This window comes from Balaenoptera physalus, assembly GCF_965194825.1.
Source record: "Balaenoptera physalus genome assembly, chromosome: 16".
Lineage (NCBI taxonomy): Eukaryota > Metazoa > Chordata > Mammalia > Artiodactyla > Balaenopteridae > Balaenoptera > Balaenoptera physalus.
This window is the reverse complement of record NC_138898.1, coordinates 80,174,213-80,202,004: the sequence shown is the minus strand read 5'-3', so window position 1 is coordinate 80,202,004 and position 27,792 is coordinate 80,174,213. Positions and strand designations below refer to the sequence as shown.

General features: G+C 42.3%; 1 protein-coding gene and 2 long non-coding RNA genes across 8 annotated transcripts in view; 1 reads left to right on the top strand and 2 right to left on the bottom strand.

Annotated features, from left to right (window-relative positions):
• AUTS2 (activator of transcription and developmental regulator AUTS2) overlaps positions 1-27,792 on the top strand; it is a 1,112,861-nt gene that overhangs the window by 679,967 nt on the left and 405,102 nt on the right. The gene's annotated exons all lie outside the window — the stretch shown is intronic.
• Positions 1-27,792, bottom strand: part of LOC309646275 — a 638,120-nt gene that overhangs the window by 336,417 nt on the left and 273,911 nt on the right. The window lies entirely within an intron of this gene.
• The window catches only part of LOC309646301, a 266,260-nt gene extending 238,468 nt beyond the window's left edge, over positions 1-27,792 (bottom strand). Inside the window, exon 1 of the long non-coding RNA XR_014255266.1 lies at positions 1,594-27,792. This is a non-coding gene — a long non-coding RNA (uncharacterized lncRNA). The remainder of the gene's footprint in view (positions 1-1,593) is intronic.

Below are 27,792 nucleotides of genomic sequence, written 5' to 3'. Positions count from 1 at the left end.
CTTCCCTGGAGAGTAATGATACCCACCTGGACACAAAGCTGGTGGAATTAAAATTCAGCCCTGATTCACAGATGGCTGCCTTCGTCCATGGTACGTGTGCGCATCTAGATGTTCTTGCACATGCTTTCCTGGCAGCCAAGATGGATGCGTGCATAGGTTAAATTGCTGGAGAAAATCAACTTTCTTCACCAGTTGCATCTGATACAAATTTCTGAGTCTGGCTGGGCCCTGGTGCTGAGTATTCCCTCATTTTCACCATTTCCACAGTGGTTGCTTCAGACTTTTTCCTCTCATCTTGAATCCTCCATTCCAGACTTTCCTATCATACCTCATTATCTATAGATAGCCTTTCCAAGAATATCAAGGATGTCCAAAAAGATCATCCTTGACTTCCACCTCCTCCATTTAACATTTTTTGTCAGACTCGTTATTCATGTTTACATCACTCCCTCTGCTGTCAGGCAAAACGTGTTCTTTTTCCCAAGGTCAAAACCGTGTTCTTCAGCCAACCCCTACTGTCTCCTCCATGGCTTTGTCACATCAATCATTTCTTTCCCTTTGTCTTAATACCCACTAACTCCTTCACCACTTCCTTCCCTCTCAGCATGTGAACTTGAGCAAGTCTTCTCCATCTTAAAAAAAAAAAAAACTAGTTCCATTTTGAGTCTTTCCTCCCCTTCAAAGTCAAGACATTTTATACTTGCTGTCATCCTTTCTTCTTAACCTCTGAAAATTATATCCTATTGTGCTAATAATGTCATTTCTTAATACCCACCAATGACTCGCTAATCGCAAAGTCCAGTAGAGGATGGTGGCCTTCTGCCTGGCTGATTGCACGTTCCCCCTCAGAGCTGCCATCCCATGGCTGTCCTGATCCTGCCCAGTCCTCTTTCTCATCCTCGTCACTGTTTTTATCAGGTTCTCCTCTCTTTCTCCTCAAGTATATAAGAATCCCAGTGTTAATAGAGAATGTCACTTAATAGCAGCAAATCCTGGCTCCACCACTTATTTAGCTGTGGAAACCTGAGTAAGTTACTTAATGTTTCTGAGGATGTTTCCTCATAGTTCTTCAGAAAAAGGATAAAGGATAAAAGTAGCAAAGTGAGGTTAAAAGTAGCAAACGCATGCCAAGTACTTAGCGCAGGTCCTAGCTCACTGCTTCTTACTTTGCCTTTTTTTGCTCCCACTGCCCATGCCCTCACTTTCCATCTTTATCCTTTCTGCTCTTGGCCTCCCCTCTGGAGCCCCCAAAGCCACATCATCAACCACCTGCTGGATGCCTTCCTCAAATAGAAATCATCATTTCTTTCACCCAAAGTAAGTTTCTCATTCCCCAACGCAGCTCGACAGTCTCTCAGGTCTGAAGCACAGACGTCTGTTTCACCTCCAATGTCTCTCTCACCCTCACACCCAGCCAGTCAACAAGTCATGCCAGTTCTAGCCCCCTGGATTTTTGGCTCTGGAACTTTCTTTTGATTCTAAAAGCCACAGTCGGGACTTCCTGATGGCTCAGTGGTTAGGAACCTGCCTGCCAATGCAGGGGACACGGGTTCGATCCCTGGTCCGGGAAGATCCCACGTGCCACGGAGCAACTAAAAACTACTGAGCCTGTGCTCTAGAGCCCGCGAGCCACAACTACTGAGCCCGCATGCCACAACTACTGAAGCCCATGCACCTAGAGCCCGTGCTCCGCAACAAGAGAAGCCACCACAATGAGAAGCCCGCGCACCACAATGAAGAGTAGCCCCTGCTCACCACAACTAGAGAAAGACTGCGTGCAGCAACGAAGACCCAACACAGCCAAAAAATAAGTAAAATCAATTTTAAAAAATTTAAAAAATTTTAAAAATAAAAGCCACAATCATGGTTAAGTCTCCTTTTACCTCCAGCTTAGATTATTGTTCTGGCCTCCGAAGAAGTCCCCCCTCTCTATTCCACTGTAAACATTCTTCCTAAAATGGTATACATGTGATCACGTCATTACCAGCTCAGATCGTTCTCTGTGGTACTTCCTGTTACTGTTAACTTTGGACTGAAGGTTAGCCAGTCTGTGGTTCAGGGGTAGAGCAGGAGAAATGGTCGATGCTCTGCACAGAGTCAACTCATTAAAAGCTGAATAAATGTACTATAAAATAAAGAAAATCAGTAGTGTAACGAGATGTAATGCTGGAAGAACTGCTTTGGTGATAAATGGTTGATTAAGTAAAGCTTAGCTCTCAATGGATATATCCTCAGAATTAGTTATGGAATGAAATAGATAACTTGATCATTCTTCACTTGAAGCCTATCGGAAGAGGGCGATGGATTGGATGATTAAGAGGGGATCTCAGCTGGAAGTCAACAGGCTGTCTTCTGCTCCCACCCAGCCAGTGCGAGGTCACCCTCTATACACCTCTCCTTGCAACCCGCTCTGAAGGGGCCAGGGCTCCATCCTTGCTACGCGTTTTTTGATCCTGAGACCACCGTGGAGCTCCAGAGGAGTTCCCTGCCAAACCTAGTGCAAGAATGAAATTGGGTCTCCAGAAAAACCGTGTGATACCTTGTACTGCAGGTCTTCTGTGGACACAGAAAGCAGACTTGCTGCTGTCCCTGGGTTTGTCCCCCCTCCCACCCCCACCATGCCTCACACCCTCTCTCCCACCCCTGACCCTCAACACCCTGGGCAAGAAAACAGTGATGTTTCTTCGTCTGGCAGCATGTTCTGTGTGAGAAGAGGCCAGCGGAAGGGGGTTTGATGTGTGAGTGACAGGTCCCCCAGGTAACGCCGCTGGGGAGTGCTTGATCTGACTGGTTTGAAGCTGAGAACTCACCAGGTCACACTGGAAACATTTGCTGCTGGGCATGGCTTTCATCCTTGTTTATCTTCTTTTTTAAAAAAAACCCTTCCTGAGGTTTGGGGGGGGTTGTTGTTGCATTATTTTGGGGGCTTTGGTTTTTGATTTTTGGGTACAAATGGGTATTTTTTCCTGAGAGAGAGAGAGAGAGGGAATGTGTGTGTGTGTGTGTGTGTGTGTGTGTCTATTGGCAAGAGCATTTGTATATTCCTTTTATTGTTTCTTGTCACTGCAGGGAAAGGTTGTAACCTTTTGATGCAGATTGTGAATCTTAATGAATTCATCACTTGCCATGGGAAAGAGATGCTTGTTCAAAGAGTGGGGAAACATTTTCTTTTTCTAACAATATTAACAGGAACATTGTATAGAAAATTATAACTAATCTTTTGAGCACCTACTGCGTGTTACCTACCATTTTAAACACTTCACGTATTAACTTATTTAATCCTCAGTAGAAGCCATTATTGTTGGTTTTCCCATTGACATTTGAGGAAACAAGAGCAGAGGGAAGTTAAGTCCTTTGCCTGAGGCTGTACATTCAGGAAACGAGGGGCCCAGGGCTCAGACTCAGGCTGGGGTTCTAGTGGCAGCAGTGTTCATCCTACTGCTTTCCAGCCTCGAAAACGATTGGTGCGCATAAGCATGGAGCGCTGAGGACTTACTAGATGTTCCCTCAGGCTGGTACCCAGGACGTGGCCTCTGCCTTCAAGGTCATTACTGTCTAGTGGTTAGAGGAGAGGACTGAGTCTGTCTTGTTTACCGATGTATCTCCATTGCTGGGCGCAGTGTCAGGCACGTACGTGGGAGGCAGTCAATAAAATTTTGTTGAATTGAGTCAATATAGGCTCCAAAAGGTTAATTTAGCTTGTGAATTATCGAGATTGAATCGTGATCAGTTAACATTATAGGGTGGTCATGACCTGCCACCTTTAGAAACACCAGTGGGAAAAAAGTTTGGCAGTGTTTGGATCACTGTTCTTACCTGCTGTGGTATTTTTTTCTTTTTATAGATTTATTTTATTTATTTTTGGCTGCGTTGGGTCTTCGTTGCTGCTTGCGGGCTTTCTGTAGTTGCGGGGGCTACTCTTTGTTGCAGTGTGTGGGCTTCTCATTGTGGTGACTTCTTTTGTTGGGGAGCACGGGCTCTAGGCGCGTGGGCTCAGTAGTTGTGTATCGTGGACTAGAGCGCAGACTCAGTAGTTGTGGCTCACAGGCTTAGTTGCTCCGCTGCACGTGGGATCTTCCCAGACCAGGGCTCGAACCCGTGTCCCCTGCGTTGGGAGGCAGATTCCTAACCACTGCGCCCCCAGGGAAGCCCCCTGCTGTGGTATTTATAAAGCTCTCTCAAGGGTTACGTGGGGGCTCCCTAGCTCCTGTATGATTTATAAATCTATTATGCATGTCACAAAGATTTTCATGCTGGAGAACCATCAGATGCACTCATTGAAGTAATGTAATGTTGTGAGAAAAGGAAGATGATTAATTCAAAGGTGGGACATAGGACAGAGGTGGGCGGGGCCTGGACGACAGTGAGGGTGACGCAGCAAAGGCGTGAGCTAGAGTGGAGGCACGAGAGGTGGAGGAGGAGGCAGGCGCAGGGCAGGCTGTACAGGGGCCGTGAGCCGGAACTCCGACTGGACAGGAGCATCGAGGCAAAGCATGAAACGTTGCTCAGAAAAGCTTGAGTACAGGGGTCCATCAATGACCTTAAACCTAAAGACTTAAGAACTCTGAAACTATGGGCCTGTGGCTTATAAGCTGTCATTTCAGGTTGACTGAGTTTCGATTAGGAAAGGGTTTTCAGGCCACCCCCGCGGCCCCCCTGTTGTTAATTCTCCAAGTGTTTGGACCATGAGTTCTGGGGCGTTCTGAGACAGCATGAATCAAGGGAGAGGGATTCTAGTGGCTGGAGGGCTGCTTGCTGTAGGGGAGGTGAAGGAGGGTTCCGTGAGTGTCAGCAGGTAGGGTAGCTTTGCTAGAAAGTGTTTAGAAAAGTGAGACATAGCCCCCCCCCACTTCTCATTAAAACACTTTACTGCCATCATCCACTCAGCAAAACTGCAGCATTAGGTGCCTAGTGTTTGATTTGAACTTTGTGTCTGTTCTGCATGAAAATGCGCTGTGCCTGTTGATGTCACTTTGGCGCTGCTGGGACAGAAAGTGGGTGTTTTATATGCTATCTCTTTTCAAGGAAGATGGAATGGCCTTGTAAAAGTGGTTTCCAAGGAATAACCTAGCATTTTAAAGATTTATAGAACAAGTGTCCACTTATAGGTTCATTTAAGTTTTATAAAACATTTTTGCTTCTGCCTTGCCATGTCAGCAAAAGGGTCTGGGATTTAAATAAATAAAACCTGGTGGGACATAATAAAGTACAAAAAAATATGGTGCATCAAGTTACTACTGAAAGGAATATTGAGGCCTAAGTGATCTTCTCACTGATGCCTCCTGAACAGAAGACAGCTTTAATCTTGAGGCTCTATGATATTTAAATAAGGTGAGGGATTTGTGAGCTGGGGATGCTATGAGGTGTATCCACCAAAGATAAAGATCCGATTTCCAATGTGCACTTTTGTTTTAATGAAAGAAGACAGATGAGGGTGCAGAACAGAAATGTTTCTTCCCGTAGGAGTTTCTCAACCCAGCTAACTTGGTGAGATTTTTAAAAATAAATACTTTTGAGTACATCATGAAATAGGATGTATTGTGGTGAGACAGAGAACAGTAATGGAAGCAGGAAAACCTGTAGACATTAAAAAGTGTTTGCTAAGGCCCTCCTGTGTTTACTGTTGCGGGGGTTTTAGTAAAAACAAAATATGGTCTCTACCAAGTTCAGAAGATGTATTTTCTCTGTCTTTATTCATTCTTCTTGGTTTCCTCGGGGCCCAGAACACCTAACACCTTCAGAGCACATGCCCCATGAATGAGTGGCTTTGGAAAGAAGCTCTAGAAAACACTACACAAACACTTTTAATCAGTTACATTGTAATGCCTTCATCCTGTTTTTCCATCTGGCCCAAGTAACTGATCCTTTGAAAATTGCCCTGAGGGCACTTTTATTTTACTGAAGAAATTAGACAAAAGAATAAGTAAATGAATGAATGAATAGAAGAAAATTATCTCTCATGCAATTGGTAGACCAAATTATCCTAAACCTGCTCATTAAGACTTGTTTGGCTATGCTTTTTACACTACTGTCCCTAAGTGCTTTAATCATTTATTAATTATTAAACCTCCCTATTGCTTTAGGTGAAATGCAAACTTGACACCAGTTTGGAATGCAGTAAGTTTCTTTTTTATTTTCCTCAACGTCTATATGCAATCAGTTAGAAACTTTGCCCTGTTGGTATTTGTTTTACTGAGCCTCAGTCTAGAGCGTAAATTAAGCCCAGGAGGTCACTGCAGCATCATCTTCCGGAAACTCCTAGTATCAGAAAAGGGCATCCTTCATTCAGCTCCAATATCATCTTTGTGCCCTTACATTTGTGTGGAGAAGGGAAGCATGTCGTTCATAAACCCTGGCTGTAACTACGCAAGCCACCTTCACGTTTGTGATAGAAATATTCTATGAGAGTAAAGTTCACTATCATCGAACTTATACAAAAGCCAAACTTTCCAACATGTATTAAATTTGTCTTTATTTTTCATCATGGCATTTATGCGGTGGGGGGGGGTGTCCACTGGGGGCAGCTTATTTGATCTGAGATCCAGAGATTTTTTTCATTTGGCAAACATTTGTTGAACTCCTACTGTGTGCTGTACACCACCGGGGGATAAAACTAGGGCAGTCGCTGTGCTCAAGGAGTGAGTTGTCTAGCATGTGAGTCCAATGTAAAACAGCTAGCAGAATTGGGAAGTGATAGGCTGGGTGGAGGTAGCGGGCCTTAGAAGAAAAGGGGGAGAAGAAATGGCGAAGGTGGACCAATGCTGGCAGCAGGGAGGCTCCAAGTTCCCCTGGGAATGCTAGTGTTCAAGGAGGAGAGGCCATTTTGAAATCTCATCTCAGCAGCTGAGTGGATGGTTCCAGTGGAATGGGTGGAGGAAGAGGGCTCAGTGCAGCTGGGCCAGGGTCTAGCCTCCTTCCAGGGATGGGATGACAGGGGCCCCCCGACAGCAACAGTGATACCAGCTGAGTGAAGACAGTCAAGGAGACACCTTACAATAGCTGCTTAATTTGGATCTTTGCCAGTATATTTTAACAAAGTGATGGCATTTACCCAATGAATGACTAGATACCAGTCTAAGTGCTTTACCTGTATTATCATGCTTCATCTTCACAACTTTGTGAGATAATCAGTGTTATTCCCATTCAATAGATGGAAAAACTAAGGAATAAAGGGGTTATCCACCTAGAAAAAGGCAGGGAAGGTGCAGCAGCAATTCAAGTCCAAGACTGTTTAACTGCAACACCTTTGCTGTTAACTGGGAGGCAGTCGTACCTCCTTTAATATAGAAAGCCCTTCCAAACATCCCAACACCAAGATTCCACATACTTTCCTATTAGAGTAGCTTTGTGTTAGGTGTCTTTTCCCCTCATTTTCTTTCTCCATAAGTTTGGCAGAATCTTGTTGGCTTCACTTAACCATCATTATCAATGTAGCAGCGCTGTTTTAAATACTTATGAATAGAGAGTTAGGAAGCAAATGCACTCTGATTTTTTTTTAAGTCTATTTCATTATTTTTAAAAATTCTGGTTATAAGCCACCAAATTGATTTAGTAGTTTGGAGCAACTTCGGGTGTTCTCTCAGATACCAAATAAACAGTATTTCTAACCACAGTGACTAAATCAGTCACTTCCATGTTTGAAAAATTTATAGGGTAGAAAAAAATATATGTGGCCAAATAAATATCCAGGCAGTTGGGACATGTCTAAAGTGAAACACTGGTTTCCTGAAACATATTCAGTAAACGTACAACCATGTCACGAAAGAGATTATGCTCAAGAGAATTTATTATGATGTGTTTGCTCCCCAAGAATATTGCCCTGTAGTTTATGAAGCATCTCGATAATGAAGTCATTTGTTTCAGATACTCTTTATGAAAATGGAATGTTCCCTTGAACCCTGGAAAACTTATTTGGTCAATCTAATTAGGAAAACAATGAATTTTGTATTTAGCATTTTAATCCTGAAATTAGAAGGGACATTCAACAACTGAAGTAAATTCAAGGGTTACCTAAAATAAAGACTGAATTGATTGTCTTGTTTTAACATTTTGACTTAACGAGAAGATTTATCAGATCAGCAAAACTTCTTGTATAAACTCTACTTGAGTTTGGGACTTTTTTTAAGGAAAAAAAATTCCTTGTAGGGATTATTTTTAATGTGTATTGTAGTGTATTCGTGTATGTGAGACTTACCAAATCCTGATGAAATGAATTGAAGGGAACGTATTTTTCTTTTTCTTTTTTTGGCTGCGTTAGGTCTTCTTTGCTGCGTGTGGGCTTTCTCTAATTGCAGCAAGCGGTGGCTACTCTTAGTTGCGGTACGCAGGCTTCTCATTGCGGTGGCTTCTCTCGTTGCGGAGCACAGGCTCTAGGTGCGCGGGCTTCAGTAGTTGTGGCACGCAGGCTCAGTAGTTGTGGCTCGCGGGCTCTAGAGCGCAGGCTCAGTAGTTGTGGCACATGGCTTAGTTGCTCCGCGGCATGTGGGATCTTCCTGGACCAGGGCTTGAACCCGTATCCCCTGCATTGGCAGGCGGATTCTCAACCACTGCGCCACCAGGGAAGTCCTGGAGGGAGTGTATTTTGAATTTGCCATCTATTATATTTTTTGGTTCAGTGTATGAGGTAGAAGAACAAGGCTGATCTTTACTGTGCAAATGGGCCTTCATGGTGTGGTGTAATACCTCTGCAAAGCTGTGGAATTTTATCCTCTGCATTCTGTAGCTCCTAGATGCTAAAGTCTCAGCTGTATTCATGTGGAGCCAAAAGAAGGCAGCCAGTTACACGTTAGCCTTACACCCAGGCAGAGATGGTCACAGAAAGATAGCTTTGGTGATCCTAATCAAATGCCTACCAGAAGTCAGATGATTTGTGGTTGTTTTCATTTTGTGGCCTTCTCTACTGGTGTCTATTTAAAATAAGTGAGAATCAAGCAAGTGAAAGAGTGCCACACATGTTTGTAAAGAGGGCCAAACCAAAGAAATAGGGCCATTTTCCTGAGAGAGACCGTCTATCACAGGAGCTCAGGGGCATAGCTCCGCAGTCGGGCTGGCTGGGTTTGAATCCCACCACTGCCACTTATTTGTTGGAAGACATTGGCTAAGTTGCTTACCCTCTCAGTGCCTCTGTTTCTTCATCCCTGGAAAGGGTAGAGAATAGAGTCTATAAGATCAGTAAAAGGACTAATGGAGGAATATAGATATAGAACAAAACACTTCGAGCAGGGTCCTCTCCATGCTGAGTGTACAGTAAATGTTAGTGCACATCATTAATATTTCTAAAATTCCAAACTTGAACTTTGCAGGCACTTCTGTTAAGCACAGAGTGTATCACAATGCAGTTGGCTACCCTGTAGATACAAATTCTTAGGCAAGGGTGAGTGATTATCAAATGAGTCCATACAGACAGATTGTCCTGTCCCCAAACAAGACATAGACCGTGGACATCAGCCTGGCCCTCACATCCAGGCGGTCTGGGTCACTGTGCTCAAAGGATACAGCAAGCTCAGGCAGACATTTGTAACAGGAACAACCTCATAGGGGCACCTCCCGACAGTCAGCATCATGGAAGATGGTACAGGGCCAGGTAATGCTGAAGCCTTGTTCCACTTTTGTCCAGAGCTCAAAAGATGGCGCAAAGCCCTAGTTTACTTCATCCTTTTGGTCCAGGTACTTTACATGTATTGCTTTCCTTTGATTTGATTCCAAACTCAGGTTCAAATGGGCGCCTCCCAGCAACATCACCCTCTCCCCTTCCTGGCTTACACCAGTTAGAGCCCATTCTAGAACTGGAGTTGGAGTTAATCCCACAGACATTGAAAGTAGAAGCAAGGGTATTTCCCAAAGGAAAATTGGAGTACTGTTTTACCAAGAAAATTGAAAGGATGAGGTGACAAAAACAACAGATGTCTGTACATGGGGGGCTGGTGTATAAGCAGTGGGGGCTGAGATAGCTTGGTTCTCCAGTCAGCATTGGCCCAGAAACCAGGTTTGCAGGGGAGGCCAGTCCACAGCCCAACTCAGAGGCTGAGACAGGCAAAATAAGAGGAAAAGAAACGGACATTGGAAAAAAATAATATTCACTGGGTGTCTATTCCATGCCAGGGTCTTTGCATTTGTGGTCTAATTTAAGCCTCGTCTCACCGTGAAGTAGAATTGGGGGTTTAAAGGGGTTGGAGATGAGGATAAAGATAAATCTGGAGTCACCCAGAGCTTTGGGTGACCCCAGGGCAGACTGACAAAGCAGGCCTCTTAGAGGGGAGCATGGGTGCTAAATGGTGGAGGGCATGCAGGCAGGTTAAAAGGGGGCTGCTTGGGGTTCTAACAATGAAATAACTGTTTGACCTAGATGTGAAGTGATTAATTACTTTCATTGTTTGCAAAGCAGTAAAGCCAGCCAACCGTGCCACAATCTTGATCTTGCAACCCACATATCTTATTTTTCAACAAGGAAAATCCTTTTAAAGAGATAAATGTGTATTCTATGTGCCATGTATATATTTGTGCCACATTTAATTTCATTAGCTATAATATCACTTGGCTGTGCTTATTTAACTGCTTAGACCAGATGGTAATGCCTTCTGAAGAAAAATGGTTCCACGATGTAATTGAACATATTCTGTTGACAGAGTTACAACCACCCATTTTCCCAGTTAAATATAGGTAATTCAATAAAATGAACACAGAGTCTATTTCTCTGCCACCACTTCTAGCTCAAAACAAAAGGGAGGAAATGTGCTGTAAAGTGGGGAAATTGCACAGTTATAGTGTATAGCATGGGGGTGATAGGAATAAAGGCAGGCCTTTCCCTCCCACTCTGGATGACAGAGGAGCTATTTGATACCTAGATTTGGCTGGTGACCAAGGGGAGAGGCGTTGGCTTTCTCAGCTATGACCAGTCTGAAAGTGGTGATGAAAGTGGACGTGAACATTATGAAAACTAGCCGGTACATTTTGCAACATGATGTAAGGTGTTGGCTTCTGAGTGGAATCAAGCGCAGAGGAAACATTCGTGTTGACTCTGGGCAGATGAGGATGTTGGGGTTTATGATTGTTTTCAATCAATACAAAAATAGGCTGGCCAAATTAATGTATGAGGACAAACATCTGATGAAGCTGTCACTGAAAATGTTTTTGTATTTATTGAAAAAAAACCAGATTAACTGTAGGCTCCTCCAGGCCTCCCTGATCCTGCTTATGTAACTATGAAATGTAAAGTTTAGTAAAAGAAAGAAGAAAGTCATACTCTGGCATTGGAACTTTTCAGCAAGGTCACTGGAGATGATGATAATGATGATTATCACTATGGCTGATAATAAGTGAGACCTTCTTATCAGGAAGAAGTTGGAAAATGGATATAAATGATGCAGTTGCTATGTGTACATTTTTCTTAGCTATCTTTCTATTGTGTGAGCAAAAACTTGCAGTTGTTCTCACCTCTCTCCTTGCTTGTGGAGAAGTTGAGAATTTGAGAGTCAGAAGGACCTTAGAATCCACTCAAGGTCAGCCTCTCATTTTACCCATTGAAGAAAGTAAGGCCCAAAGAGGAAAATACTCACAGCTCAAGAGAGATTAGGGCCGGGGCTCCGTTGTCTCTTCCCTTGTAACTGATTTTGCCCCTATTCCAGTGCTGAGGGGCTGATGGGGAGAGGGAAGGGTGGGACGTGAACACGTGAGGGTTCCCTACCCTCACTGCTGGTCACCCAAAGCAGCTTCCATTCTATCTGTTTCATATATTGGAGTCCCCTGTAAGAATTTATTTAAAATATTCTTCTCACGTAAAGAAGTACAAAGTTCAAAACCCGCTATTCTCAACCATAGGAATTCTTAACAGTAGTGGTGGTTGTATATTATGCCTGCCCATCTGCACTCCTGCCCGGTGGGTCTTAAGATATGGACTCCCATATATCTACTGTTCCTAATTCACATGACAAAAAGTAAAGCTGAACCAAATCTTCTTGTGGAGAGTATGTTCAGAAGGTAGAATAAGGAAATATTTTAGGGTAGTTAAATGTTTACACAGTGTAGAACTTTGTCACCCTACCCCCATCCCAATTAGATTTGGGAAAATTAGACTTAGGAATCAGAGTCCTGGATGTTAGTCCCAGCTCTGCAGGGAGTTGCTGTTTGACTTTGCACATTGCCTGTAGCCCAGTTCGGAGAACCGTCAGTCCTACCTGTTAAGGAAGTAGGAGAAGATGGCAAGCCTTATCCAGATGCTGCAGAGTGAATCCCAGCAGGAAGAGGAAGGCATCCCACCCCTGAGCCCATTAGCACCAACCATCTGCCTGCGTGTACCTTCACCCCAGGCCTCCTCTCTAAAGCATCTCCACTGGTGACTCAGAAATCTAACTGTTCACTTTACACGTTTTGCGTTTGATTCATTTAGTCACCAAGTCTTGAGCTACTTTCTCTGCTTTTTGCCCTGTGGGTGGGGGCCAGCCTCAAGTTCAGCCCAGCAGGCTGAGCCTGGAGAGGCAATCACAGCCCCCAGATGAACTCCTTTGTCCCTGAAAGGGGCCTTTCTAGGAGGCTCCCCAGGGGCTGCTGATCTGTTCTCCCAAGGCTTCATGATTGCCTCTCCAGCTGTCCCCAGAGGAATCTGATTGCAGCTCTGCTCTCCCCTGGGCCTTCTCTATGCTTTTTACCCACTTCCAGCCTGTCTCCTGAAGGCCTGATTGGCCTCTCCACTTCTCCCAGGGCACCAAAATTGTTCTGCAGCTCCTCTTCAGCTGCCTCAGCCATCTGACCTCTGCTGCACTGGTCTTTGGGTTTTCCTTACTCCATGAGTGTCCATTTGAACACAGGTACATGCACACACATGCATACGTATAGCCCACTGTAAAAACTCCTCTGGATCTTTCTCTCAGCAGTGCTTAATATAATTCCCACCTTCTCCTAAACCTAACTTCCCAGTTAACCCCTGACTCAGACTAGCCAGCCAGGGCCGAGTTGGCCACGCCCTTTTCTTTAGTTTACTTGGAGCTGGTAGAAGAGGCTAGAGGCCCAGGTATTGTGGTGCTTCACACATCATCTCTCTAATTTACTTTAACACAGGGCCCATAGCCACTTCTAAGAGATCAGATCAGCTTTACTCTGAGTGGTTTCTTTTAGCCATGTTGGAATTTTTTCCTCCCTTGGCATAAAGTAATGAGTGTGCTTCCTTGGGTGGCAGCAGTGAAGAGACATTGAGTCTTCACGTCACATCAGCACGGTTGTGGAGGCCGTGAAACAATCTTATCATCAAAGTGCTCGGTAACAGCTATAAAAACGTAATCACAGGTGGCAGAGGGCATGAAATGCATGGCTCCATGCCTAGTTCTTAGATAATAGGGTCATTCATGGGTTTCCAAACGGAGCCCTTGGTGTTTCCAGTCCTGTGTCTTCCCAACTTCTCAAAGGACTACTTTGCTCCATTTGTTTAAAGGTCACTGCCTTTAGGAATAGCCTCAGGGGCTGCTCTACCTGTCGGCCCTCTGCATGAGCCTTGTGGAGCTGGTTATGGTGGAAGGGGAACTGGAGAACATTCTTCAGCCGTGGCGCTATATAGATTTGCTCTTCCAAAGAAAATTGCCTTGGTAATAGCACTTCTAACATGGCCAGGGCTGGGGATTGAGGGGACAGCAGAAGGTAACTTGTGACATTTTCCCAGAATTTTTTGTAATATCTGATTCTTCATTTGAGATTTCTCTTTTTGAATAAGATACACAGGTAGTTCATGTAATTCAGGATTTGGATGTTCTGGGCGTCATACTGTGTCTTTCAAAATTCAGTAAAGGTGCGGTTAGTGTGAGTCATCTTTCTGTAGGAATCTCTTCTGTTCCCATCTGCTCTTAGACTCCCTGTTTTGTAGTATTTTGTCACCTGACCTGCATTTGTTGTGTAAAATTTGTCATTTAATTTTCGTTTTATTCCTAGCTATCAGCACAGGATGACTATGGTGACATCTTTTCAGCCTAAAGCAGAGACACTGGTATTTGGTCGGCCTCTACAGCCTTGGTGGAGGCGTGTGTGGTTCCTTTTAGGCCTTTCTAAATATTGAGAAGAGCTCCCTGACCCCCACAATCAGCTCCATGGACCCCTGCTCCCAGCCACTGAATTCAGCAGTGCTTTGTGTTTGTCTTAATACTATCATGATGGAGAGAAGCTGCATTTAGGACTTTTATTTGAAGGGTTGGACAGCAAGACCTTCTACTGCATTGGATTTTTAAATAGACTTAATGCTTTCTACTCCAGAGAACTGGATGCCTTTTAAGTAAGAAAACTAAAATATAATAGGTTGGTTTTAAGATCACAGTGCAAGTTTGTCAGAATCATTTGAATAACTTTTTTTTGTGTATCTATTGGGTATAAGCCAGTGGGCTAGAAGCCCAGGGGTGACAGAAAGGGGTGAAAGTTGCAGATCCTGCCCTCAAGGGGTTTCTGTGTAAGAGAACAAATAAAGTATAAATAAAATTAACCACATTCAGCAGTAATGAATGAGTTTAGACCACTAATTTGTGAAGATTTCAGAAAATGGGAGATAAATTGATTTATTTAAAAAGATAGTTTATAGAGATGGAGTTCACATAACAAAATTAACCATTTGAAATGAACAATGCAGTGGCATTTACTACATCCACAATGTTGTGCAACCACCACCTCTACCTAGTTCCAAAATATTTCCATCACTACAAAGTAAAACCCTTTATCTACTGAGCAGTATACTGATTCCTCTCTCCCCCCAGCTCCTGGCAGCCTCTGATCTGTGTTCTGTCTCTAAGAGTTTATCTATTCTGGATATCTCATATAAATGGAATCATACAATGTGTGACCCATTTGTCTGGCTTTTTTGCTTAGCATAATATTTTGGAGGTTCATCCATATTGTAGCATGTGTCAGTACTTAATTCCTTTTATGTCTGAATAATGTTCCAATGTATGTATATACCATAATTTTTTAGCCATTGATGGACATTTGGGCCATTTCTACCTTTTGGCTATTTTGAATAGTGCTGCTATGAACATGTGTGTACATGTGCTTGTATGAGTATCTGATTTCAGTTCTTTTGGTTATGTACCTAGGAGTCAAATTTCAGGGTCATATGGTAAGTCTATGTTTAACTTTTTGAAGAATCACCAGATCCATAGGTTGAACCATTTTGAGTTCCCACCAGCAGTATATGAGGGTTCCAGTTTCTCCAAGTCCTCTCCAACACTTGCTCTTTTTTTCTTTTTTGTTTGTTTGCTTTTGTTCTGTTTTTTTATAGCCACCGTAGTGGGTGTGAAGTCATACCACATCGTGGTCTTTATTTGCATTTCCTTATTGATTAATGGTATTGAACATGTTTTCATGTGCCTGCATATCTTCTTTGAAGAAATGCCTATTCATGTCCTTTGCTCACTTTGAATTGGGTTATCTGTCTTTTTGTTGTTGAATTGTAAGAATTTTTTATATATTTTTGATATTAGACCCATATCAGATATATAATTTGCACATTTTCCCCATTCTTTAGGTTATATTTTCATCTTCTTGGTAATGCTCTCTGTTGCAGTTTTTAATTTTGATGAAGTCTAATTTATCTGGTTTTTGCTTTTATTGCTCATTTTTTATATTATATCTAGGAATCCTTTGCCAAATCCAGGGTCATAGGGATTTATCCCTATGTTTTCTTCTAAGAGTTTTATGGTTTTTGCTCTTATATTTAGGCTGATGATCCATTTTGAGCTAATTTTTGTACATGATGTGGCTATCCAGTTGTCCCAGTACCATTTGTTGAAGGGATTCTTCTTCCCTGTTGAATAATCTGGGCACCTTTGTCTAAATCAGTTGGCCGTAGATGTTTATTTCTGGACTCTCAATTCTATTCCATTGTTCTATATGTCCTTATGCTAGTGTTACACTGTTTTGATTACTGTAGTTTTGTAATAAGTTTTGAAATGGGGAAATGTGAGTCTTGCTAACCTTTTTCTTCTTTTTCATGATTGTTTTGGCTATTTATAACCCCTCACAATTCCATATACATTTGAGGAATTGACTTTTCCATTTCTGCCAAAAGACCATTGGAATTTTGATAGGAATTGCATTGAATCTGTTGGTCACTTTGGGTAGTACTGACATTTTAACAATATTAAGTTTTCCAGTTCATGAACATGGTGTGTCTTTCTATTTATGTAGGTCTTCAGTTTTGTAGTTCTTGGTGTACAAGTCTTTTACCTCTTTGGTTAAGTTATTCCCTAGGTACTTTATCCTTTTGGATGCTACTGTAAATGAGTAGTTAATTTCCTTTTTGGATGGTACATTGCTGGTATATAGAAACACAGCTGATTTTTTGTGTGTTGGTCTTACACCTTGCAACTTGGCTGAATTCATTTTATTAGCTTTGAGATTTTCTGTATGTGGAATCACTTCATCTGTGAACAGAGATGCCTTTTATTTCTTTTTCTTGTCTAATTGCTCAGGTTAAAACTTCCAGCACAGTGTTCAATAACAGTGGTGAATGCAAGCATCTTTGTTTTTTTTCATGATCTTAGAAGGGAATGGTTTCAGTGTTTTACCACTGAGTATGATGTTAGCTATGGGTTTTTCGTAAATGCTCTTATCATGTTAAGGAACTTCCCTTCTATTCATAGTTTTCTGAGTGTTTTTATCAAGAGATGGTGTTGGATTTTGTCAAATGCTTTGCCTACATCATTTGAAATGCTTGTGTGGTGGGTAGAGTCTTACAGAAAGAGGAGGAGTGGATTGATAGAGACAAAGAGAAGTGTGGAGTCTGGAGAAGTAAGTAGCTAAAGTACAGTGCTAGGAACTCGACTAGTTTCTGCAGAGATTACTGCACAATCTAAAATCACTGGAAGAGAATACAGCAGAGCAGAGGACCAGATAACAAGCCTGGAAAGGGCAGATTCTGAGTATACTGCTAAGGACCTTGAATGCCAGAATGCCTTGAGCTAGTGGACCTTTGTAAAGTTTCTGAACCCAGTTGAACTAGGAATTGTGATAGCTCATTATTCTCTACTTTTGTGTCTCCACTTCTACTTTTCTGCTGACTTTTTCATCCATCTAACTATCCTTCCTTCTTAATTTTGGTACTGAAGTGTTATATACACTTTATGAACAAAGGAAATATTGGATTTCTTCAATACCATGTAATGAATCCTATGATTTTTTTAAATTCAGGATAAAAACAAAATTAAGACGTGAGCCAACTCATTTTGGTGGTTCATTTCTAGTTATGTACAGAGACAGACCTGGTAACAAGCCAACAGCTTTTGTCGGGGCTGTAAATTAGACTGGAGAGAAGAATGAACTGCACATTCCTAGCTCCTGGGCCAAGGTTCCTGAAATTTCTGCCAGCCCTCTTGCCGACAACAGCATGGTTCCTCAGCTGTCCTTCTAGTCAGGGAGACAGATGGAACCTCAGGGGCTTCCTGTTCAGGCGTCTCAGAATTCAGAGTTGTTATGATGTGTGGGCTTTGAAAATGCCACACTCCAGGGATGCTGAGTTTCTGCATCTCAGACTTTCTCATATTGAGCATGTGTTCTTTTCCATCTTCATGGCATTAATTTTTGTTATGTATGCCTCCAGGCTTTTTCCTGGAATCTCAACAGAGGATGGGTCCTGGCTGTGCTGGAAGCTAGACTCATTAAGTGTACTCAAGGTTTGCCTTCCTGCACGCTCTCCTGCCCCGTTCTCAGGTCAGCCTTGTTCCCCTCAACCATTTCATGGGATTCTGCTCCCTCCAAGTAGTGGGCTCTGACCTAAGGACCAGCCTATGTCAATGGCCAACGCATATCAGGAATGTGACTATCTAGCTCTTTAACCAGGTGCCTCTGTCCCTTCTAGAGACCTTCCAACATACTGTTAACGTAAGTGCAGGGACAGAAGAGCCCAGGAGCACCTGATACAAATGTTAACAGCTTTTTCATTAGGACACTTCATCACAGAATTCCAACTGTTGGTGTCAGGAGGTGACAGTGAAGCATCTCTTGGATAAGAAGGATGTGGAGAGCAGCGGAGATCAGAAATGGAAAGATGAATATGATTCAGTCATCAGAAAGCTATTTGACATCTAAGTTTTAGCCAGCAGGGGGTATGGCTGCATGGAAAATGCATACATACATCTGTTGTCGCAAGGCCATAATTTCCTTATCACCATCATCAAGCAGTATTAATGAAGAAGCCAATTGTGCATAACACGGTGCTGTCCCTGTATGCAGCTATGCAATAATGCTTCCCAGTTAAATTGACTATGGATATGTAAAGTGATTAACTAAGACTTGACAGTTAACGCAATTCTTTAATTGCAGCAAGCATCTGAAATAAATATGAGTCTAATATTTGAAAAAGCCTAGAACTAAAAAGTCTAAATTTTGGAAGTAAAGCATGCTCTTTCACATTGCACAAAGGGATCTTTCTCTCTTAAAAGATTCACAGGCTTTTATGCTGAAACATCTAATACAGATTTTATTTTTCTTTTTAAAAAAAGTCGGTTTGTTAAGAATTGGGAAAGCCATACAGGTTAATTATAAAAAAAATTGAACAATATAAAAAAAGTATCCAAACTAAAAAACAAAAGCCACCAACCCACCCCAACCCTGCTGAACATGCATCCACTCCCCCAGGGTGACCACTATTAACATTTCTCTATCACCTTCCTATCCCTTTTTTAAGTACAGATGTATGTGTCTGTGTGTTCAATGATTGCTTTAAATTCATATTAATAAATGCATATGTTTTCTATGACTGGCTTTGCCTGCATGGAAGGATTATTGTTTAGACCTGCTCCCTTAGTTTCTAGAAGAGAAAAGCCGACAGCCTTGCCCTTGATTCTGCTTATTGCAGCAGGAGTAAGCTTACTCTTCACCACCTTTGGCTTTACTTTTTAGATGACTTATTTTAATCGGTTTTAATGCCACCACCAATTGGCCATTATGTCTTCACATTCAGAGTTTGTTTCTTTTTTTTTTGGGTGAAGATAATTTCTGCCACTGAATGCCCATTTTGCTAAGAATGCCTTTAGCAGAGGTAGAGCACCAGGGCTACCTCTTTGGTTTTTACAGGGACATTTGCCTCTGAGGCTATAACTCCTAATTGAATTAGCTTCATGATAACTTTTTTTCAATTGACAGGTGTATGTGTGACCATCAAGACTCTTTATGCTCAGTGAAACATAAACATATTCTCTTCCATAACTTTTCCCTTAGAAGCTTACTTATCTGCCTCAGCGTCCTCTGTCTCAGCCTTGTTTTGTTTTGAAGTTCGCAGTTTGTTCTTGGACGTTGTAAACCCCGTTCATTGACTGTGGTGTTGGCTACTGATTGAGAAATCCAGTCCCTGAAGACTTAAACTCAGCAGACATGCACAAGGTGGACCCCTGCTTTTGCTGAAGTCTCTCTTCATCTCCAGGAACTGAATTTTTCATGCAGTAATTAAAATTTGTAGGTCAAGCCTCCCACGGCACCGTTTGCTGCTAATATGGGAAAGCAGTGATCAGATTCACTTACGCTGCTCTTCCCTGAGCTGAGACTTAAAGGATGAAGGGTGACATTTTCCCCTATTTTGTAAATTAATGCCATTGATCTGCCTAACAAGAACAAAGTTAGGCTTCAAAATACCAAATGATAAAGAGATTAAGACTTTAAATGGCTTTCCAAAAGGCAACCTCTATTGTAAGGCTCCAAGCTGACTATTGAACTTTCAATTAGAATTTCTAATAGGCTATTGACTTAAATGGATAAAATGTTACAAGTGATAGCTTTCAAGATGACAAAGATTGCTTCTTACATTCTAGAATATTAGTTTATGTAGCGTGTAGCATTCTGGAAGGTGCATAAGCAGGATGAATAATAAACTGTTGGCCTCCCTTTGTAGAGTGTCAGCTGCATCTGTGGTATAGCTTTCTCAAAGATGAATAAATGCATTTTTTAAAGCAAATGCAGTTTTGCAATACTTTGTCTTTTCGTATTTTCTAACCATGGGCTCCACAAAACCTTTCATGGCATGCAAGTCCCTTAGTCTTTGACACTGTGGTGGTGTCCATTTTTTATGAAAAGCCGTCAATGTGGTATGTGTTTCTCTGTGTGCACACACAGGCGTTCATGCATGCTTGCATGTATGTTCACAGTTGGGACTCCCGCCGATGTGTTGTCTGTCGTTGCTCTCTGCCTCAGTTTACTATTCTTAGAAGCTGTGATTCTTCTCCCCGATGGGCTTCCGGGGAAGTGTGACTCAGTCTGAGCCTTGTTATGAAACACTAGCTCTAATACATTTTTTAAATACTAATTTTTCAAAGACCAGCTACCTCTTCTAGGATAAAGGGTTAATATTATGCTTATGTTACAGTGCATTAAAAACTCTAATTAAAACAGCATTACATTCCCATCTGCCAATCTCCAGTAATCTTCTTTAATTGCAGTAATTAAACTATATTTACATGTTCAGAATACTTGTAATTTAGCAAATTGCACTCTCTGCTCTACATTTAATCAAACAACCAGTTCCAGTATATTTAGTGTGGAAAGAAGTAATTTCAATGTTTTGATTACTATAGCAGATTTGACAGAGTAAGTGCCCCTCTAGTAGAGGGCTTGAAAGGGAAGGCAAACATGAAATATAGTCATGGTTTTGATTGTCATGTGAATGCCTAATTACATGTTGGAGGATTAACTATTAAAGGGCATCATGGTTGCACTTGATGTTTAGATGCTGCCAACATTACAGATAGCAAAGACTGTCTTATAGGGAAATTTGACAAAAGAAGCTAAGTTTTCTCTCTAAAGGTTGGGAGATCATTGCAAATTTTAGTGAAAATGTTGCCTCAATTGTATAATTGCCATTGTGTCTCCTGCCTGTGATATTAAAGCCTACTGTGCAAGGTGATTATTTTAGTCTCCCCAACTAGAGTCCAGAAGAAATTCAGTGAGAGGCAAAACACAGGGAAATGTTCATAGCGATGGCAGTTCAGGAGTGAGTCCCTCCACAGTTCTGTCTTTTGTGTTGTGTCTGGGTTAGCTCCGGAGAAGACACGAGGTTTCCTGGCAAGGCCCCATCACTAGAAGTCAGGCCCTTTTCCTTCCTACCTTTTGTACCAGACCTTTCCACCTAACGCATCTCCATGGCCCCCTCTCCGCTTTTTGGTTTCCTCATTTTAAAAACAGAAGTAATAATGTTCTGAATATTGATTGGAATCAAAGAAACAATCTCTTCATCACTTTAAAAGTATTTCTGTTATTGTTACTATCTAGTTGTACCAGTACAATAGTTTTGGTTTCTTTATCTGTATAAATTTGACTAGGATATTGGGTATTGCCATCACATCTCTGCTTTCCAAAATAACATGTCAATTTATTCAACATAGAACTTGAAATAATATTCTCTCTTCCAGTAACTTCTTTCTAATTGGATGATGTTAACAGTATTTTCTAGAATTTGTACCTCTCCTCACTTCTGGGCCATCTATTGTATTAATAAGGATTATGCATTAGTGAAAGTGAAAAGACAGTCTAGCACTCCTATTGAATACCAATGCTAAACCTTGGCTCTTGATCATGTGAAAAGAGCAAGCTACTGAATTGTTAGAAATGACACGTGGGGGTGAGAACCTGAGGTTTCCTGCATGGTTCAGTTAGTAACTTGCTAGACCATATTAAGCAAAGGGTTTCACTTCTTTTTTTTTTTTTTTAATTTTTATTTATTTATTTATGGCTGTGTTGGGTCTTCGTTTCTGTGCGAGGGCTTTCTCTAGTTGGGGCAAGTGGGGGCCACTCTTCATTGCGGTGCGCAGGCCTCTCACTATTGCGGCTTCTCCCGTTGCGGAGCACAGGCTCCAGACGCGCAGGCTCAGTAATTGTGGCTCACGGGCCTAGTTACTCGGCGGCATGTGGGATCCTCCCAGACCAGGGCTCAAACCCGTGTCCCCTGCATTGGCAGGCAGACTCTCAACCACTGCGCCACCAGGGAAGCCCAGGGTTTCACTTCTTTAGGTCTTACACTGTTAGAGATGGGGCAGAGAGTAGGGCTTGGATTTTTTTTTTTTTCTTTTTTGGCTCATGAAGAAGTCACTTACGTGAAAAACCTTGACCAAAAGAATACCGGACTATAGACTGTCAGAGAAGAACATTTGGTTCAAATCCAGACCCATTTCTGTGTTACATTAGTGAAAATTTAACTCCCGACCAATGACTTGATATCAGTTTTCTTCCTGCTGCCTACTTACAGAGATTCTGATTACTTTATGATGACTACTTTTAAAAGTGTATTGGACAAAATTAAGCCTTATGGTGAAATTCAAAGCAAAATACTACACTAAGGAGGTCTGCAGGTGCTAGAGATAATTTAAAAGGAAAAGAGAAGTGATTTGAAGTTGAGGACAGGGCCAGCCAGGATTGAAATTCCAGGTCTGTCACATAGCTGTTTAATCCCAAGAAAAGTACCTGATCTTCTTGAGCCTCTGATGTCTCATTTATAAAATGGGGATAAATATATACATGGGGACCTCACTTCTAGTTTTTCTCTCCTATCACCTATAATGTGTGTTCACATATGGGTAGACACACACACACCCCCAATAATAACTTAAGAGCCTTTGGAATGATGTATGCTTTAAAGACAAATAACAGTGCAGAAAAGTATTTTTAAGAATGCAGATAACTGTCAGGAGAAATACGCATAAATGGTGAGGTACACCTAGAAACGGGAATCCCCAGATTTTTTCCAAACCTTATTATAACCATTTGTTTTAGTCCCTTGTTCTAACAAGTACTACTTTCTGAAATTGTTAACAAAAGACACAACTGAAGGATCTAAATCTTGCCACTTCTTTCACACTCTCTGCTTAGAGGTGTTAATGAGCAGCAGAATAACCCCCCAAAAGTCCATTAATCCAAACTTCATCAAGTCATGTTATGGGGAATTAAGAAATAGACTGTAGGAAACACACCTACATGGCAGCTAGCATCTCTGCTTTCCAGAGGTTGCTACGGACGCAGAGTTCAGTTCTCATTCTTGACCCTCACTGGAAATTTAGGAGTTAAGATCAGCATCAGTGTACTCAAACATGTGAATCTTTGTCTTTTTGAAGACTTTCTACCTTGGGGTAGGAAATGGGCACCCTGGATACAGGGAGAATCTCTAGCATTTAATTCCAAAGCCAGAAGTTCTGACATTTACATTTCTGCTAATTTCACACATCATCTTGCAGCATATAGAATCTGGGCTCCTGCCAAGAGGACTGCAGACTCTTTTTGAAAAAGTGCTTTTTGGGGGGTGTAGGAAGGGTGTTGAGCTGCAGAGACATTTCATTAATAGTGTTCTTTAAATGTCCAGGTGGACATAATATATAAATACATGAAACTCAAAGCCCTCCTCTGAACTTCACTTTTCTAAGAAAGCTTTACTACAGCCTTCATCCTAATAATATGGCTGATTTCCTATTATCCAGTGTTTACCTATACTGTATAATGTTTACTGTGTAATGAATTTATCGTATAATAAGAGACCCTGATTTATTAGCTCTTCATTATTCTCATTCCATCAGCTTCCTGATAAATGCTGCAACCCTTGGCAGGGACGTGAGTCTCAATCAGGTGATATCATTGCTTTTTAATGAACTCTTCTTCTCGGAGTAACAACATTACATGTGAAATTCCTTATTCTGCATTATTAACGGGCCCCAGAATAAAAGGCACAAAGGCCCTGAGAAGGTTGCACTGAGAAATGGGGAAGAATTCATTACCAGTTCAATATACTGCTAGTTAGCAGTCTTTGATCTATCATATTTACCCTTCTGAAACAGTAAGAAAGACAGCATGGGCGGAGCAGCAGTGAACTCTATCTAGCATGTGCAGGCATTTTGTAAATGTGGCCTCAGTTGTTTAATGCCTAGCCTGACTGCTGGCATTTAACCCAGTCACAACTTTCTCAGAGACGGCACGAAAAAAAAAAGTGATATTTTACAACCTGAGAAGTTAAGCGCTGAGATAGTTAGGGCCCAGCTCTCATTAGCTGAATGGTAGATTTTTCTAATTAGTCCTTTCTAGTGCAATTAGCACGAAAGAGTCTAATCACCTCCTGTGAAATCAATCTAATGCTTGGAAAAGAATGCCCTTGGCTTCTCTTTCAGATTGGATTTTAGGATTTTCGGTTCACCTCCTTACAGAATGGAACCTGTTAGTGAGTGTTTATTTAAGGTGTGAGCACAGATCTGCAAAAGGGGCAAGACATGGACAACTTGTTGACTCCCAGTGGAAGTATAGCTGGCAGTTGGCAGTTATCAGTGTATCTCTCTTCAACTAAAGAATCTGTTTTCCTTGCTTTCTTTCATTTACAAATTGTTGACTTGGGCCTGGAACGGCCCCAGTTCATCATGGCGGCACCTCCTGAGGGCACGAAACATACTGCACATTAGACTCAAAATGCACTTGGAGGCCTGGGCTACCTGGCTGGATTTCTCAGCCTCTGCAGTGCGGATTCCCCATCAGTTTCGCCTAATCAGTGCCTTCAGTGCTCTGTCTCTCCTCTCTCTTTCTGCCTTGGTGCCACATTAGATTTTGAAGTGTTCTCAACTTTCTAGTGCCTGTCCATCACTTCACATTTCTTAAGGGAGCCAACTCTGGGTGTCTCAGTTGATAATGTTCGTGTTTAACTGGAAAGGAAACTGTAATGACAGCATATGGTCCCGTAGCATAGAAACTGTTGTCCCTTTTGGGGGAAGCCACTTGCTTGCAAGTAGGTGAATGAGAAAATGCTTAGTATGTGCATATTCATCATGAACTAGGGGAAGGTATGGGCGTCCTTGCTCACCAGGCTGTAGAGGCTGAGAATATGCAAGCTTCCATCGTCCATGCCATGAATGCTCAGTAGAACTTCCTGGGATGATGAAAGTGTTCTGCACCATCCAGTACAGGAGGCATCGGCTACATGCGGCAATCGTGCACTTGAAATGGGAGGCTGAGGGAGTACATTTTTTTTTTAATAAATAAATAAATTTGTTTGTTTGTTTGTTTATTTTTGGCTCTGTAGGGTCTTTGTTGCTGCGTGTGGGCTTTGTCTAGTTGCGGCAAGCGGGGACTGCTCTTCGTTGCGGTGCACAGGCTTCTCACTGTGGTGGCTTCTCTTGTTGCGGAGCGCGGGCTCTAGGCACGTGGGCTTCAGTAGTTGTGGCTTGCAGGCTCAGTAGTTGTGGCTCTTGGACTCTAGAGCACAGGCTCAGTAGTTGTGGCGTATGGGCTTAGTTGCTCCGCGGCATGTCAGATCTTCCCGGACCAGGGTTCGAACCCATGACCCATGCATTGGCAGGCGGATTCTTAACCACTGCACCACCAGGGAAGTCCTAAATTTTTTTATTTTACTTAATTCTAATTTGTTTAAGTGGCCCCATGTGGCTCGTTGGTCCCACACTGGACAGGGCAGGTCTAGACCTCTTCTACCTGCTGTCCACCGCCCTCCAGCATACACATAGCTGCATCTGTACCGGCAGGAAACATGCTGCCCTCTGCTCCCCCTTCGTCTCCGTTTTCCTCATCCTGGTCTTCAAACCAGTCAGATTTTTCTCAGTGCTACTAGGAGTTCAAGACAAGGCATTCTCTTGGCTTCTGTTAACTGGAGATCATTCTGTATTCCACTAAGCCAGTGTTTTGTCCTAACATTGGAAAAGACATTGTAGTTTCTAAAATAGCCAAAATACTGGTTTGTTTCTAAGAGGAGAGGTGGGAGGAATCAGTCAACTGAAGCTCATTTGTGGAACCTTCCAAATCTCAAAGTCAGGACAGTATCGAACATCTCTCCAAAGAACTAGATTAAGTAGATGCAAATGGCTTTTGCAAACTCCCTGTGATGTTTTAATTGTAGTTAATTAAAGTAAACAAAAATGGAATATTTAATCATCTTTATCAATGACGTCTAACAAATGTGCTAACTTTGCTCCTGGTAGCCAGCTACGCTGTCATGGAACTGACTCTTTAATTCACACTGAAGGAAAGTCAACAACCTGGACACATAGACCTGCCTGTGCTATGACCAGTCTGGCTCCTTCTCCCGTGGTTGGAAGTCTCATTTTGTTGCTTTGGCCCCTGGAAATGATCCTGTTTAAAGGAGGGAAGACAGAACACTGAGGTTGTATATTAAACAGAACGCACATTCGTTTATTCAACAAAAATTTATTGAAGGCCAGCTCTGTGTTAGGAATTGCGGTGATCTCCAGGGATGCGTCCATGGAAAGACACTCTGTACCTCCAGCAACTGACAGGCAGACAGATGATACTCTGTGACAAGTGTTGTAATAGAAGTAAATACCAGGTGTGCAGTGGGATGTGCAGGAGGGAAACCAAGTGGGGACTTTCGGGGAGGCTGCTGAGGGGGAAACGTGTGAGGGAAATTTTATATATTTTTTATGTGTAAATGTAAATGAATATAAGGAGACTCTTAGGGAATTATAGGATTTTTCCAGGGATAAAGAGCAGGTAGGGCTTCCATGAAGGGGACTGTGGTGTAGCACAGCTCAGATGTGTGAAGCAACAGTGTATGTTTAGGGGCCTGCTGAGAGAAACGGAATGCCAGTATTTGGTGTGAGATTGTGAGAGTCTGGGAGATGAGAATGGAAAGGTAGCCCCCGCCCAGATCCTGCAAGCGGGTATATGGTGTGGGTGTGGTAGAGCATTAGGGTTTGATACTAAATTTTAGAAACTTAATGGGGCCAGGATTAGGATGAGGCAGGAGAGGCACGCAAGGTACAAAATATAAGGAAGTACTCACTCTGAGGGTTATGCAAGTTCAAGGTTGGTCCTTATACCACCCTGAGATGATGGCCTCCTTAAATTTTGTGTTATAGGCACCTCACTTGCCTTGCCCTAATCCAGGCCCCTAAACATGACTCTAGTTTTTATGCAGAGGAAAGGGTTGAAAGGGAAGTGGATGGGAGTGTGAACCAAGGCAGTATGGTGGACATGGCAGAGTAGAAATTAGTGAGACATCTTTACAAGGTAAAGGCAAAAAGACCTAGTGACAGAGAAAACATGAGGCATGTGAGAGAGGAACTGAATTGTCCTGCCACTGATTCTGGGGATTGTCCTATTGCCTGACACTGTGTTTGCCCTAATTTCTCAGTTCCTGCCCTGTTCTGTAGTCACACCAAATTCAAGTCCAGCTCCTACCTACCTACTGAGTCTGACGCCCTTGACTGTGTTTTGAGAGTGCATGAGAGCTGGATTTTTCTTTAAAAGTGTCTGTCTTTAGTTAGATCTGCGGTACTGGATGGTGTTAACACATGTAGAGAATTGCAGTCTTTCTGGCTCTCTAAATTCAGTGACCTTATTTTAAAAGATGATCAACATGGCTTAGAACCTTCTGAGGATTAGGAGACATTTTAGCAAGTTTATCAAGAATAAGCAAAGATGACATTTGGCAAGCAGTATTTCCCCTCAAAAAAAACCATTTGTTTTGGAACGAAACTTTTTCCATTTGACAAGTTTAGAATTACCAATACTGCTTGAAACTCCCTCCTTCCTCCAAACTCTGGGATGTTTTCAGGAGGGACTCTTTCCTTCAAAGGCATCCAAGATTATAGTTAATTGGGAAAACATGCAGGAAAAGACGTCTCGGCTCCTCAGGCTGCCCGTTGTACTCTTCCAGCATATGCTATTACTTGTCTCAGATAAGTAGACAGGTGGCTGTTTGCAAAGCAGGGTCTAACGTGCCTTTGACTCAGAGAAGTTTGGAAACAAAGCCCTCTGCACAGCGAGCGTCTCACTGTCCCATGAAGTCTTCTGGTCTTGCCTGTTCCCTCTCACCTGTGTCTGAAGGAACTTGTGGAGAACACG